The sequence below is a fragment of the Onychostruthus taczanowskii genome, unplaced genomic scaffold (genome assembly GCF_017590055.1).
Source record: "Onychostruthus taczanowskii isolate IOZ18803 unplaced genomic scaffold, ASM1759005v1 scaffold31, whole genome shotgun sequence".
Taxonomy (NCBI): Eukaryota; Metazoa; Chordata; class Aves; order Passeriformes; family Passeridae; genus Onychostruthus; species Onychostruthus taczanowskii.
Genome location: NW_024500461.1, coordinates 5258099 through 5274766, shown reverse-complemented (window position 1 = coordinate 5274766; position 16668 = coordinate 5258099).

The window sequence follows — 16668 nt, the reverse complement described above, 5'->3', positions numbered from 1 at the left end:
GCTGAGAGCTGTCTGAAGCTGATCCCTGCTTTGAAGAGGGACTTTGCAGCAGATGATCTCCTGAGGTCCATTCCAACCTTAACCATTCTCTGTTTCTCTGTTACAAGGACTACTGGTTGGCTTTGTCATGAACTCAGCCAAACGTGTCCTGAGCTGCATGGAAACAAGTGTGGCCAGCAAGGTGAGGGAGGGGATTCTACCCCACTACTCAACCCTCATGAGATCCCAGCTGGAGTGCTGTGCTCACCTTTGGGCCTCAAACATAGCAAGGACATGGGGCAGTTGGAGAGACTTTTTAGAAGGATGTGTAAAGATAGGATAAGAAGGTATGGTTTTCTACCCTGAAAGAGGGTAGGGTTAAGTAGGGTTAAGTAGGGTTAATATTAGGAGTCAATTCTTTACTGTGAGAGTAGTGAGACACCAGAACTGGTTGCCCAGATAATCTATGGCTTCCCATCTCTGGAAATGTTCAAGTCCAGCTTGAAAGGAGCTTTTGGCAACCCAACAAGTGGAAGGTATCCCTTGTCCTTGCAGGGGTGCTGGACTAGATGATCTTTAAAGGTCCCTTTGAACTGTAACATTTCTATGATTTTATAATTCTATTATTATTTTGAAATAATATAAGGGCTAAAATGACAAAGTAATAGTGGGATTTAGGAGCTAAAGTAATCGTCCTTCAGACAAAACTCCTGGCAAATGCACTAATGTGATGGAAAATGCTAAGCTTCTGAAAAGTTTTTACACTAGGCCATGCAATATAATGGAAAATTATATCATTTTCACAGATATGAGAATGGGAGACCTCAGTAAATCTAGGCAAAGATTTTAATGTTCTATTAAAAGAGAAGGTTTTCTAGTATAATTTTTGTAAAGCTATACTTCTCAGTTGCAGATGCTTGGCTTCCTCACACCATTCAGATCCTCAACAGTAGCATTAACATTAAATTTTTGTTGTTATTGATACTTTTGGCTTTCCTCTGCTTTCACTGGTGGTATAAAAAAGTGAAACTCACAACAGTGATAAACTTCATTCAGATTTGTTTTATCCAGTTACTAGAGCATGCATTGTATCTGAAATGGTCTTTTAGGCTTCAGAGAACCAGCAAATGCTTTTAGCCTTTGTGACTCCTAATGGAGAGTGCATACATTACTGTCTGGTTTTATACACACTTCATGGGAGCGCAGCTCTTTTTTCACTCTCTGGTATTCTCTCTGATGTATAACAGCTAAAAACACTATTTAAATTCAAGCTGAGTGCAGGATGGCTATGAAAGATCAGAGATAAAAGAGTTAGGGTGTTTTAAAATATGATTGATGTAAGAATATTCTTTCAAAAATAAAATAAAATAAAATAAAATAAAATAAAATAAAATAAAATAAAATAAAATAAAATAAAATAAATAAAATAAAATAAAATCCACCCATCTTGTTCTACAAGATCACCTGAAAGTGTGCTTAGCCTGTCTGATAGATATTTGACAATCAGGTAGATATGAGATGATCTGTAGACTGATTTTATTTATCTGTGATTATTGGTGGATTTACACAAGAAGCACATCATGCTGTTGTGTAAAACTCTTCTGACACGCTTCTCCAGACACAAAGCACAAAAAATATTTACCAGCCAAGCAATTGCTTTAAGGGAACTACAAGCTTCAATGTGTTTGGTACTGGAGAATATTTGAATGCTGTACATGCTGTGGTTTAGCCAGCCTGTGCCTTCTCTTTTTGTGGAATTCTGACATCAGTTGTGTCTGTCATTAAATCTAAACCAGTTCTTACTCTCTGTAAAAGCAATACGTGAAAATGTTACTGCATGTGTTTCCATGGTTGATAATTTTCTTCTTCCACAATTTCAAAACTCACATGAATCCAGTGTTTTTCCCAATTATTTATTTTTACAGTAAATTAGGTATGATCAGTAAATCCAGAGTATATAATGGCTTCTCATTCTTCATTTTTATGTTTCTCCAACAACTGTAAGGTAAGAATAAAAATCTGGTATCCTCCTCTTTCTTCCTCTGTTTTATGCAAAGCTCTAAAAATCTAAGAGTTATGGTTAAACAGAGAAGCTACACGAAACTTAAGCAGGTGCCTCGGTATTTTCTGCTGTAAAACTGCACTTGTTCAGGAGGGCTTCAGCTACATTAGAGAAGGATGCTATTTATGTACATTTATTTCTCCTCTAAAAGTTTGTAAAGGGCAAACTAGGTAATGTGATTAAGTGGCTGAACACAGTAAAGGTCCCAAAAACTAGGTCATTATTGAGATTAACGACTGGATTAAAAGGATTTAGGAGAGTGGTAGGATTTTGATTTGCATATTACTCCAAAGACCTTTGACTTATGTAAAGCCTCCTCTTAAAGACTATCAAGCCAAAGTATTACATCAAGCAATTTAGTTGTTGCAAATTACTCTTGCCTGTTTTTTGACCTTGCATGTTATTACCCATATTGCTACACCAGAATTGTTTTTCATAATTCAGCACTTGTAATGCTACTTTGGATGTGGCAGATTCAGGAGGACCACTAATGTGAAAGACATAAGTTGTAAAATAATTAAATCTTATTAAGTATTAGCTATGGGATTCTTGAAGGATTTTACCTGAGAGCATTTTAGGCAGCTGCTTAAAAAGGAGACCTTGTTTAACAGCAGAAACCAGCAATTTAATCAAAATCAAGTCTTCCTCAAAAGCCTCACAAATTTATTTATATTAATCTTTGTGCCACTCTACAAGACTATACAGAAATGTTTTTAGTGTATGAGAAATTTATCTAAGATCTCAAGCCTGTAACTACTTTGAGCAATAGAGCTTGAGGGTCTGCATGGTTGAAGTCAGTTATTTAGCATCAGCTAAAGGAAAAATTTGATTTTAGGGGTTACTAGATATGAAAGTCCCTCCATTGGCAGCATGTGTTTGTGTTTTACCCTATGTGAAAACGTTGTTTATGGCACTTGTATGAAAGGAGGGTGGAGTGCTTTTCTGTGGGCAATTTCGCACAGACAAATGTGATTGAGGGAAACAGGACAGATGACATTCTGAGGATGAATGATTCTGTAAGACACAACATTTGTGACAGTAAGCAAAATAAGAGAAAAGCCCCAAATACACCACAGGGTTAGAAAAAGTAAATAATCTTAGGATTTTCAGCAGAAGTCCAGTACATGACAGATAATACTTGCAGATCATATTTTCATAAATCATAGTCTTTCTATATTATCCAGTCATTTGTGTCTGAAGAGCACTATATTTATTTTTATGAGCCTCTAACCTGACAAATGTTTTTACTATTTTACTGCTCTACTTTTAAGCAATATTGCTTTAAAATGTCTGTCTCCACTGGCCTGTTCAGGGTTGTGATGATCTCATTTCAGAAATTGCTTCAATAACCCTTAACTTCAGAAGCACAAATTCTACTCAGAAGTGCTAGTAAACACCAATGTGTCTGAAAAACAGATGAATATGCGGTATATGGGATCATTAGTTGATCTAAGGGATTCATGTAAAAATGTTACTCATAAGGTGTAGGTTTTTCTTGGTAAGTCAAACTTAATTATGCAGTGAGTGAATCAATACAGAATTGAGGCCAAGGAATGGTCCAATACTTTGAGCTTAGATTTAACTTTGAGTTTAGATTTAGTGTTAATATATCACTTGTGCAATGTTGTATGAGTCTATCAGTAACTTACATATTTCAAAAATCTTGAATTAAAACATACACTTCTTACATTTAGAAAATACCAGAGTTGCTCTCAGAAGCCAGCTTCAGCTTTAAAAAAATAAAAAGGAATAAAAAGAAATAGAACAAAAGCTGATATGGTAAATTGACCTGATTAATGCCTGTGGTTTTGATAAGTGCTAGGTTTTGATCCCAGGATTTTTTCCCTCTGTTCTATTTAATTAATGACCTTTAAATGCAAGGATCACAGACTGCCTCAGTTAAAGACAAAAAAACCACAATATCCAAGGCGAAAATTTTGCTTCTCTGCATTATTACCTTATCCTTTTCTGGAGTTTTGGCTGGAATGTCTTCACAGAGGGTTTGTGGAGAGCTGGCCCTATCCAAAAATTTGTATACCCTGACGGCAAAGACCACAACTCCAGAAGTGAGAACTGTGCCTTTGAACTTTGTTAGACTGAGGAAATGTCCAGGCTAGGAATCCTACACATCCTAGGAAAAGTGCCCTTGCCACTACGCTGTAGCATTAGAAGTAATTTGTACTGATAAGTTGCTGCAACCACCTTTCTGAGAGTCACATCTTGTTGATGTACTTTGGACATGTCGTCATGAGGATAGTAGATCACTTCCTCGAGGGGATTCCCATTGAGAAGTGTCATGTTGCTGGACTCACTTCAAGTTTGAATGGAAGATAGGTGCTGAAAGATCCAACTGCAATGCTCGTGGTCCCATAGAAAACAGAATTTTACCTACCAGGAAACCTTAGAAGCACAAAAGTAAAAAATAGCTGAGTAAGTGGTCTGGAGTTGTAGTATTCAAAGCTGATTTTGGTATTTAAGAGCCTTAATGAAGTCTTTCAAAAAGACCAGTGTTGTATTGCACCAAATACTTTATTTAGTTGTTTTGCACTGGGTGATTAGGGGTTTGCACTGAACAGTCTTTATATTGCACTGGATAGTTTATATCACATGGTTTGTGATATAACACAATGATCACATCCCTTTCCCCCATCACATGGCCTTTCCCTCAGCCACCCCAGCACCCCCGGTGGTCTCTCCCTGGGTTACCCCTCCCCACGCCCCTCCTCACTGGTATCCCATTGCCTGTCCTCTTCCTCCACCCGCATTCCCCGGGTATAACAGTCTCCTGCCATGAGGCAGCAGCCTCTTTTCCACCTTGGAAATAAAGATAGCGCCTTGGGCTCCACGTGGAGAAGAGCTTTGTCCCTGTAAGATGGTGTGGCTGGGGTCCGCAGCTGGCCGCAGCGGGACCAGGCAGCCCGCCCGGACACGATCCTACAGGTGGCACCCAATGTGCGGCAAGACCACAGGTTTGGAGGGCACAGCAGGCTGGAACGGAAGAGCTGTGACCGAAGAACCCCAGTGCCACAGGTTGTCCCCAGCTCTGCACAGAGCGGAGAGGGTGTTCCTGGAGCCAACCCTGCGGCAGATCCCGGAGGAGCTGCGTGGGAGCCCCTCCACACACAGCCCCGGCTGCCTCCGAGCCCTGTGTACCAAACAAGCACATATTGGTGGGTTGTACTAGTTCATCACAGCTGACAAAAACATGTTTATTATTATCTATTCTTGGCTTCAGTAGCTGTTTCTTACTCCAGCAGAGTTTCCTGTTTAATGAACAATTAAATTATATTCTCTACAAAATGAAGAACAAACTAAGTGATATTTCTTTTTATTTTTGAGGATCAAAGCAAACATTTAAATGCACAAAATCAGGATTGTTTTAAAAGAAGATTGATTTTTAATTACTAATTCTTATTTGCAGAATCTATAATGAAGCAGTCCTGAAAGAATAAGTAGTAAACATCAGTTTTAACAATGCTGCAGAACAACTTCATAACTTAAGGATTAAGGAAACATATATTTAAAATAATCACAGATAAACCACAATTTTTCACTATCATTCTTGCAGACATTATGTTTTGGAAGGAGATTCCTGGTTTCTCTCCAACTCTTTCAGATCTCGGAGGCTGGGAAAAGTGACCTCAACAGAGTCAGTGGAGAAAATCAGTTCCAGAAAGAATCTCCATGGCTGCTTCATGATTAGTGAATTCAAAGTGTTCAGCCAATGATTGCTAAAGTACCTTGGCTAATGCAACTGATAAACATGCTGATAAATTCAGAAATCTTGCTACAAAAAAGATAAAGGTTCATGGTACTGCTTGAAGATTCGTGTTCTTCAACCAAATGTATTTAAAATATGTCATGTATAGAACATGGAGAAGAAGAAAAGATTATTGCTTTTTTTTTTTTTAAATGAAAATTTTTCTCATGAGAAGCAGACACTTTAAGTAACAATGCAAAAATCTCTAGTTTCTCTCTTACATAAAAATAATTATAGATTAGAAAAATCAGGCATGCACACCATAAATTTCAGCAGCGCAACATAAAAAGAGCTTTAGCTCACAGGGACTGTGCAGTACATTGGAAGTTTAATGTTTGGACTTCTCAGTAGCTCCAACAGGTCTCAAGCAGGCCAAATATCTTGATGCCTTATTCAACCATCTAGATAAAAAGGGACAGCCTTTCCAAGATTCTCTAGACTCAAGAAGATGTCAACAGAAAATTTCTGATAGAAACCAGACACGTTTGTATCATTTTAGGAGGTGTATTGGTTTGGAATGGTTGAGTTTTTTGTGTCAGTTTCTGCTTTTGTTGTGGGCTTTGTTTATTTGTTTGGGGTTTTTGTTTTCTTGTTGGTTTGTTGGTTTATTTCTTTTAAATCCAACAGGTATGCACAGAAATATCTGGAAGTGTTAAATTGTGGCCAAGAATTTCTTCCCCAAACAGTTTCTACTCTACAGACTTGATTCACCTATCTTTACCTATATAGTAGCTGGGCTTCTACACCAAATTTGATGACTGCATTTTCTGTAAGTGGGTAGCCCACTTCCAGAGAGCAATTAATTCCAACCTGGCTAAGATATCGTTTTTAGGGTAAACTGTTATTACCCTCAGGAAGTTTTTGTTACTTTTCATTGACTCTCATTTAGACTAGATTTTTAGCTTCTAGATAGCTAAAGTTAGGTGAATCCCATATGAAAAGACACTTTAAAAAGATAATGGGATAAACAGGAAGGTGAGAGGAAACCAGAATAAGAAAGGATTTTTTAAAAATATGTTTTAGAATTGATCAGTGCAGTGTATAGTTCTTATCAAATCTATACCAGAAACTGCATTTTTTTTACTAATATAAGTTTTAGTTGCTTCAGTTGGAATTCAGAGAACACCTATTAGTAGAAGGAAGATGGGATTTGCTACTCAAATTCAGCCTGCTAGTCAGAAAATTCCTTGTATTATGAAATGAATTTAATTGTCTGTCTTTTAACAAAAGATAATGCAGATTACAGACTACTTCCATCACTATAGGTTGTCATATCAACTTTACTTGCAAGTGGTCTAACCATATTATATTTTGAATATGCCCACAAACATGCATATTTCTCCAAACTCCAGTTGCTGAATGGAGTGGCTTCCAAAAACAGTTACAGCATTTTAAGTTTCTCCTCTTACTACTGCGTGCGTGTACAAATGTGATATATAAATTATATCTAAAATGTTGGAAGAATGAGCAAAACAATAATGAAAATTATTTCACATGATAGAATAGCTGGGCTTATGCCATGGGACAATGTGTGGATCTCTGTGATTGAATTCTCTTTGTGAATTCCAGCTGCAGCATATCCCCATCTATCCTCCAGTGGGAAATTTGGATGCCCATGGGACTTTGATTACTCCAAAAGATTTCAGTCAGCAAACAGAACTGCATGGCACAGCTCCAAGTGTATCCACTTTGCAGCACAGACACAACCAGTATGAGCTAATTAAATATGCTGCAAATGAAACGGGGTGAATTCACAAGTGATGGTTACCTAAAACCAGAATGCTTGTGGCTTTAAGTTGGGACTACCTTGTTACACACTCAGCAGAGTGAATTTATGATCAAATTCTGTAACTGCCTACATGTTGTTTAGGTCATAAGGATCTTGTTCCTTGCTGCTGCCCTTGTGAGGTGCTCCCCCTTGGAGTGTGCAAAAAACCTCTCCCTCTTTCTTTCCCTCTCTATCCTCTCTCTCTCTCTCTCCTGTTCTCCCCTCTCTCCTTCCATTCTGTAGCCATTATATTCAAAGAGGAAAATATCAATAAAGGTCACACATATTTCTTTTATTTATTAACAAATTCGATTACCTCAAATGAAATACTGATGTTTCCAGCTGTATGTTTTAATGCTTCCCATGACTGATTTATAGTGTGGGATTTACAGGCCACTAATTTTACTCACCAGTGTCTGGTATATCATTTTACAACCAAAAAAAAAAAAATCTCTGAGAGGTAGGAGATTCATTGCAGCCTCCTATTTGTTCATATTGCACAGTTGAATTATAGCCTTGGGTAACCATCATGCCACACAAAAGAAGAGCATCTTCTGTGGCTCTGTATCCTCTATGCAGAGACCTACAGTGTGATCCAAAACATCCCTTACAACCATAAAGTAAAAGATCCCACAGGACCAGGCAAAATCTGGACTGTGGGTAAGATGTGCTTCACAGCACAACCCTGATGTCCCCGTGGTCCCAGCCGCTGTCCTCTCAGAGGTGAGCAGGGCTGTGCCCCGGGCTGTGCCTGCACTGCTGTCCTGTCACCTGTGCCAGGGGGGGCATGGCAGCAGTGCAGACATGCTCGGGGGGCAAGACATAGCTCCGGTCCTCAAGAACTGGAAGTGCCAATGAGATCTTGAGGTCTCAAACCAAAACATGAACTCTTCTCTGTTAGTAATGGAGTTATTGGACACGTGCCGTTCTGTGGAACTAAAAATACAATATTTTTCCAGCAGAAAGATCAAGAAAGAAAACCAGAATTGTCAGTGGTTTGGGCCAAAAAAACTATGGACAAGGTATTCTTTGAGTATCTGTTTATGTAATTTATTAAGCAAATCTCAGATTGCAGAATCCAGAAAAGAATTTATGTGGAAACATGATTCTTTCTCTTTCTAGACAGCAGAAAGGAAATCAAACTATATAAAGATTAAGGAAATATGAGGATGTGAAATTAAGCCAAGCTGAGTCAGGAAAGTCAAACTTGTGGCTGTAATTCATGATGGTTTGAGAGTGAGAGGCAGTGTCACTTTTGTTTTAGTGTAGTGGAAAAAACAATTTAGGTGAGGCCTTCTGGCTTATTTTTCATCTTGGATTTGTCTTTTTCTGTCAATATGCTGATTCAACATTAAAAGATTAAATCCAAGAATCAAAATTTAAAAGGCTGGTGACATTTCTGTCAAAGGTACAGATTAAATTTACACACTTGTACAGAGAGAACTCCAAAGAACAGAGACACCTTTATTGTAATTTTACCTGCAGAAATAGACCTTACAGATATAAATGGAAAAAAAACCCCTCAGTTTTGTAGTCAAAGACAGTTGTTCTCCTTTATACTTTTTCTTTTTCTTAACACTTCTAAATATTTTTTACCACATCACAATGAATTCAAACACAGTGAAAAAAAATTATGAAAGCTGAGGTGTCATTTTTCACTACTTCTCCATTTTTCAGTTTCCAATTTCATCAGAACCAAAAAATATTTTTAGTTTTCCTCACCCCCCAGTCTTCTCATATGAGAAAGTAACTGAAAACAAGAATCTTGACTTTTCAATTAATATGTTTTAGGCTATGCCATGAGTTGGATATATATTTAGGGTAGTAATTCCAAGGTAGTAATTAATTAATTGCTTTCATAAGACTGTTAACAACTTTATGAACTTAGTACCTCAGCTAATTGATTGCTAATGATTGCTGTCATCAGTGCTGCTTTCCCAAAACTCCTCTTGAATATATTTACGAGCGTTACTGAGGCTATGGAATATGCCAACAACATGCCAAGACAGTCTGAATGAGATTGATCTCACAAAAGTTTAAGTATCTATGATCCAGATGTCTGCAGATGTTGAGTATTACACAAATGCCAAAAAATAAAAGAAGCCTGAGAATCTGATCATTCATCAAAATGATGAAAAATTATAAACGGGTACCCAGTGCTGCCCAGGAAATCACAGTTTATGTAAAATAAAACCTCTGATGCTTCAAACCAGATATGGACTGCTCAAAAAATATTTTCTGTACCTAGTCCTGCCTTCACAGCTTCATATACTCCAAACTGCCATCAATTATTATCAATTCCTCATTAGTATGCACCTGACAGTACCTGAGGAGAATGCAGGGCTACAAATGCAAAACTCTAAAGAGGACATCAATTATTGGCCTTAATCATTGTCATCCATAGAATTTCAACAATACTCTGTCTAATGCTGAGAACCTGTTCCTGAACTCAAACTGCATAATTATCTCCACTATTGCTATTTTAAATTATTTTCCTTTTCAAATGATCAAGTCAAGCAGTAAAAATGAATTTTCACTAGGAAATGAGCAAACCTGTTATCTGCCCTTCAGAAAGAAAGCTGGCACAGATTTTATTTCTAAAATTCCTTTGAAGAAACACTGTGCTTTAAAATTGGTTCTATACAATAGGTAATAAGAACTCTGCAAAAGCCCAAGCCTATCAAGATGGTACCTAAACTGTGTTTTTTGATGGATTCTGACTCATATTCAAATATCACAGGAAGTTTCCTCTCAAGTCCAAGGCTAACTGTATGGAAGGCAGAAGTCAGGTAATGCAATAACTACAGGTGAAAGAAAAAGGGAAGGTAAACATACTGTGCAAAATTAGAAACACAAAGTTGGCAGAGGAGGATGAGACATCCTTTCCATTGAGTATTGCCATATCTACCAGTACTGGACTGAGGTGCTCCCAGGCTCTGTCCCCTGCCCTTCACAAGCACCCCATCACTACTCCTCATGCCCTTCAGATTGTCCAGCTTTGGGTAATACCAAAGGCAAGGCACAAAGCTTGTCTCTATCCTTCTTTGACAAGTCATCCAAAGCTCTGCCAACTGCAGGCACAGCCACTCTTTATTTCTGTGTTTGCAAGTATTATTTTAAAGCTGTTCTTGATAAAGCCACGGTAAGATAAACAACTAATGCCTTGTGGATTGAAGAGTGATAGACATTTTCACCTTACATCCTTCAAATTTCCATATTTAGGAAAAGCAGCTGCACTAACATGCAGACATGTTTCTCCTTGAACTCGAAATGATGCAACTTACATCAAAGTATAAAGTCTCTTAAAAATACAGCACCATTGCCCAAGGTATTATTAAAAAGCTGAGTGATTTTTTTTTTTTTAACTTATCCTGGCTGAACATTCTTCATGTTATTCTAACAGTCAACACTAAAATGCTGTTAATTCACACACACACCCACCATTCATCCATCTAAAACATGTGGGACTAAAATGAGCTCTCAAGTCACGGCCGCAAGGGGACTGAATAAGTTTGTACTAATATTTGAAATAAATTTCCTTCCCCATTAATTCTCAGGATTAGAATTCCAGAATAATTTTAAATCTTTAGAAGCAAACAGAACACAAGACCTAGAGAACAAGCGGGAAACAAAGCTGAGTACAAGTCATAGAGAGTTACAAATGCAGTAAGTTATGAAAAAATGGCTGAAATAACAGAACTTCTGACAGAATTTCACACTCAGAGGAGCCAGTGAAAGACCATGCAGAGACATGACATGGGATTTAGTGTTGCTTTCAATAGGACCACATACGGCCACTGAACTACAGTTTTTTAAGTAGGGGTAGTCTTCAACTATCCTTAGCAAGTTCCCATATCAGACAATAACGAGCAAAGATGGAACTTTTATTTTTATCTTAACATCCTTTCATTATTGAACTCTTCACATTAAATTTCTTTCCACTTGGCAGTTCAAGTAGTGTAATTTGCAAAATATAGCTTACTCTGAAGATTGCTAGTGTATGTTTCAGGCTGATAAAGATTACTTCCCAGCTGCTTCCCATTCACAGACAGTATGTGTGGCCTTCCCTAAAGAGGATGGAAAATGTTATACTATATCCCACTACCACATGTCTTATACCCACTTTCTGTGTTTATATTGGGTTTTTGCTTCTGGTTACTAAAAAGCAAGTGGTTTTGAGACATTGTTTCTTGTATATACCTATTGGTTTTGTTACTCTCATTGTTGCTGTCTTTTATCCAGCTAGTTAGGAAAGCATTCCTGAGGCTTCATATGTCAGATAAAACTGGGAAGCTTCTTTGCAAGTTTATGTTGGAAGTTCTTTGCTATTATAAAGGAAACTGTGCCCCAGTAGGCTCAGCTAATGTGCAAAGTCTAGTGTTATCTACAAATTGGTCATCTCAAGCTGCCCTTTAACTGGTGGCTCTACTGTCAGGATTAATAATAGCAGGTGACAGAGCTTGGGAGGTAAGCCAGCCATTGATTCGCTCTGGCTGCCTGACTGTGTTGGCTGATGTGTGATCTCTTGGTGCCACAGAAATAAAGTGCAAATTGTTTTTTAAAAATGACTGCCAGGAGTGGAGCGGATGCTTTTTTAAGAATGTCACACCCAGTGTGCTGTGACACACAGCCAAGCTTTGGTCCCCCTAACAGAAAGAGGAATTAGGTTAAGGTTTTACAGGAAGATTCTATATCAGCCCATCATCATGTTGATTTACTTATTTTTAAATACCTCTTCTTGTCCTCAGTACTCTTCCAGAAACAGGCAAATTAACATTTTACCTGCTGGCAACTCAGTGATCAAAGAAATAACTTTTCAAAAGATGGTGAACTATAGCATGCATTAAACACATGCCCTCCCAATTAGTGTTTATTTTCACACTCTGATGCATAGGGCACTGCATCAGTGTTCTGCTATGCTCATAAAGCATTTAGCTTAAGAGGAGACTCCGAGGCCACCTGCCATCCCCAAAGCGAGCAAGCAAATTCATCTCTTGCTGATGGCAAAGGAATGAGGTGCACTGTCCCTCTGCATTCCCCACTCTCTGGGCTGCTCTGGATCTAAATCCAGCCCAGAAATGTCTGGTTGTTTAGCTGGCAATGGTAAGTCATGGGAATACAAAGACAGAGAAAGCTCTTGGGCCACAAACCACTGGGGGCTGGCAGAGCACTCCACAGCAGAAAGCAAATCTTCCCTTGGCTTGTTCTGCAGGCAGCTGCTCTGGGCTCCATCACTGTCAGGCTACTGTATTGCCTTGGCTTTCAGTTTTATTCAGTAGGACACACCAATTTATAAAGAGGAAGAGCTTCTCCAGAAGCCTGGAAATATAGCATTTTTGATTGCCCAGCCTGGAGAAACTTTCAATATTTATAATGACATCTTTCTGGACTACTTTGCCATTTAAAATGTCTTGATGGCAACAGAAGACCACTTCTCAGCCATACATGTCTGTGGCATAAATTTGAATAATCTTTACATTTCAAGTGTTTTCAATCCTACAATTCAGATCCCCTGATGTAGACTCCAAACATTTTAAGACAGTCAAAGAAGGAATTAATGGAAATATCTCAAAATAGAAAAAATTAAGGAATAAATGGTACTATTTTTTGCAATGGAGTGAGCTACTTCCTTTGCTTATCTCCTTCTGAGTTTTGTCTGCTCTGTACTTCTGCTTGTACTGCTTCTTGGGCAGGCCATGTCTCTTCCTATGTTCATTTATGTGCACAAAGCCAAATTCAACAGCACTAAAAAATGAACAGTAAATTCTGAGTTCAGCGTGGAAGGGGCCCATTCAAACTGGATATTTAAAGACCCACACAACTACACAGAAACCCCAGTATTGCCTGGAACTTCTGTGATAACTTCTGTGATAACACATATGATAACATAGAAGACAGAAATGGCAATGATGCTTAGCAAGCAGAAGAACCAAGACCATGACCTCTAATGAAAAAAAGTGTGTAGGAATATTATTGTATCACTAAATGTGGCTCAGCTTCAATCATGGCCCAGAAAAAGAGGTCAGGAGCAGAGCAGGAATAAAAGAGGCAAATAACTGTCTTTCAAAGAAATTAAGGAGGGAACATGATGACTGATGCAGACTATGCAACAGGAGCAATTACAGCATGCCCGGTGGGTTAGGAGGAAAGGTGGTCACAGTGCCACTCACTACTGCCCAGGGAAATTGCTTTGGCATAGGGTTTCCTATTGCCTGCTTAAATCCAGTTTGCAAATGGCAAAAGCTTTGCAAGATTCTCTGTTGCACTCAACACTGAAAAGAAGCTACTAAGAGGGAAAACTTGTACTAGAGATACGAAACAGAAACAAGAAACTGAGAAGCTTTCCAAAATAGACAAGATGTGAAAACACAACTGCAGGCAAGCATACTCCTAAAACGTAATTGTGAAGCACTCCCAAAAAAGAGGTCATCCATGATTTAAGTGACCAGCTGCCATGTCCCCAAGGAGCACCACAGGCAGTCCCACAACTGCTTCTCTCATAATAGAATCCAGCTGAGTATGAGCAGAGGGTTTTTTCCCAGCTTTTCCAATTTTTCTAGAGGGAAGGATATGAATTCATTTTGCAGCTAAATAAAAATAAAGAAAAAACTCAAACCCCAAAGCCTACACAGCTAAGTATTTCCTCTAGTAGTTAACATAATTAAAACTTAATTATGAAAATGAAGAGACTACAAATTACCTTCAAACATAAGATCAAGGTTGCAAAAATTCATAACCTGAATTATATTCATTTAACATATAGCATGTTGCTAATGAAAAACAGCTCCAGCCAATGTCCAAATTACAAGGAGAGTACAGCCAGCTCTTACTAAGTAAGAATAGTACTTTTGCCTGAAACATGGTCTGAACCCACACTAAACATCATCTGATGCTGAGATAATTCTGCTAATGTTTTAATCGCCACATGCCTCTTTACAGTTCCTGGAATTAGAGTTTGGAGTATCAAAAATGTCCTGAAACCCCTATCAGTGCAGTTATGAGAATGTTTTTGACCAAAACTTTTGAAACTGTAGATGATTTCTAACTCAACTGAAACAATTACTAGCACAAGCAGGGGAAAGGCAGTCCCATATGTGGACTGGAATTCAGAGGGTAAAGCAGCACAAAAGTGCACCTTTTATCACCTGTCTTTTTTACTGCTGGCTGTATTTTATGCTGTGAATAGGAACGGTGAAGAAACAAAGGAGCTTGATGGCTTGATTTCTTTTTTTCCTTCCTCCCCACTTCCATATGTGAGAATATCTTGCAAAAGTCCTTTACCAAAAGGACTTTCACACAGTTGTGTTATTCCACACAATTCACCCTTCCCACAATCATTTCAGAGGTTCTCCTGTCTTCCAGCCTCTGCAGTTCTGGGATGTGGCTACTGCAGAGTCTCACAGTTCCTTTCCTCATGGCAGAGCACTGCACCTACTGCACTCTCTTGATCCAGAGCAACAGAAATGTGGTATTCCAAGGGTACTTAACCCAAGACCAAAGTAATAAAATAATTGTGTCCTTGAGTCACAAAATGGCTTTGGGCTGGCAATTTTATATTATGAAAAGTATGTGCTGAAATAATGCCTGTGAGGTAAATGGCAGCCTGGGTGTGAGATGGGGTACTGTGTGTTTCAGCAGAGAAGTGTTTGGCTGGGAGTTGAAACTCAGGCTTATTGTGTGCCCCTGAGTAAACAAAGCTATAATGGGTTATTGAGACTGCTGACTTCAAACAAACAATGCTCTCTGTGTAAGCATGACATTTTACAACCATGAAGCCTGAGGCATGTGTGCTTATTATCATGTGTCTTTCTATCAGCTCATTTTATGTAATGCTCTTGAAAGAACACCACAGAAACATGCAGGATGTGAAGGGAACAGAGCTCAGCTATGTGGATTGGACTGTCACCAAATATTGGCATATGCTATGATGGCCAAGTAATAAGAAATCTAGGGCAACACTTTTGAAGTATCAGCAACTATAAATGAGGAATATAATTTTTCCCTCTCAGGGAAATTTCCAAACTAATATGTAATGATATGGAGATGGTGCAGACATATGAAAATCCTTACAATTATGCTCACATATTGGACCAAGTTCACACAAAGAACTCTTTTTCAATCCAGCTTTGACAATTGTTAGCATAAACAACACTAACACGCTTCTTTGCCGACATTATATTGCAGAAGAGAAAGATTTACGGATTGTGTGTGAATGACTCCCATGTGCTGGGTGTCTTTTCTGTATGCAGTCACCTTTACTGTTTTCACAAGCAGTTTACCAGTTTCTTGTAGGATCATGATGCAGTGAAAAGTGTAGTTTTTCCTCTGGTTAATATTTATGTTTAAAAGATAGTAAATTAGAAAAAAATACATAAATGTTAATCTAAAATCTAAAACCATAAATATGTTGAGATTTTCATGACTTTAAACACTTCAAAATATGTCCCTGGAGGGAAACTGAGCCTCCTTGTCCAATTTCTCATTCCTATCATTGCCTGAACAAGCAAACATGCTGCTGTCTTCCATTCATGTTAAGTTAAAGTTGCTGGAATGGGAAGGGATTAATCTTGTGCCATGGTCAGTTCTCATTTCTGTCTGTGGGTAATCAGTTATAGCAACAGCACAACAGCAGTGACTCTCATTATAGACTCATTCTGGGGACAGAGGGAGTAATAAGAACAGAAAAGCACATTAAAAAATATACTCCGTTTTATGAGATTCATGAAGCTGTGAGGAAGCTAAAGTTAATCCTTTGGGGGGGGTCAAAATTTTCCTGAAAATTAGGAGAAACCTTTTGCCAATCAATGTTCTGTCACTGACAGCAGTGTCATGACAAATGCATATATGACAGGGTTTTATCTGCAAACAAATAAATTCATGAAGAATCATTCCAGAAATCAGTGTAAAACATCTTTCTTTATCCCAGTATGTAAAGTAACCCCTGACTTGCAAAATCAAATCTTGAACCAACAGAATTAAAAGCAAAAGCTTTGACTTGGCAATGTGAAATTTGTCCATAGCAAAATATTGCATCTTGATTTTCCAAACAGGAAGAAAAGCAGTACTGGAGAAATCCTTTTAACCAATGGACAAAATCTT